The sequence below is a fragment of the Atta cephalotes genome, assembly GCF_000143395.1.
Source record: "Atta cephalotes unplaced genomic scaffold scaffold00041, whole genome shotgun sequence".
Taxonomy (NCBI): Eukaryota; Metazoa; Arthropoda; class Insecta; order Hymenoptera; family Formicidae; genus Atta; species Atta cephalotes.
The window spans coordinates 710,295-710,744 of record NW_012130105.1 but is presented as its reverse complement, the minus strand read 5'-3'; positions in this window follow the sequence as shown (position 1 = coordinate 710,744).

Sequence of the window (450 nt, the reverse complement as noted above, 5' to 3'; positions counted from 1 at the left end):
GTCCAGGTATAGCTTTGTTGAATTTCTTTGATACAACTTTCCGCGTCGTGTAATTTTCTAAATTGTTTTAATAAACAATTTCATTAAAGAAGATCAAGAAATAGTGTTTTTCGTATATGATATAGTAATATATAAAACTTGATTGAACTCATTATTTTTTTTTAATTATTCGAGTCAATTCCGTAATACTCGATGTAACACTCACGAAAATACGGTAATTGCGATCGATATTTTATACGGCAAACTCAGAATTATATAAATGATTGTATTTTTCAATACAATTTTAGTTCAATAATTTTTACATAAGTAAGTTTAATCTAAATTAAACTTACTTTTGTACGAATATTTATTATTTTTTAATCAGTAAATGTGTGTGTGTGTGTGTGCGTGCGTGCGTGCGTGTTTGTGTGTGTGTGTGTGTGTGTGTGTGTGTGTGTGTGTGTGTGTGTT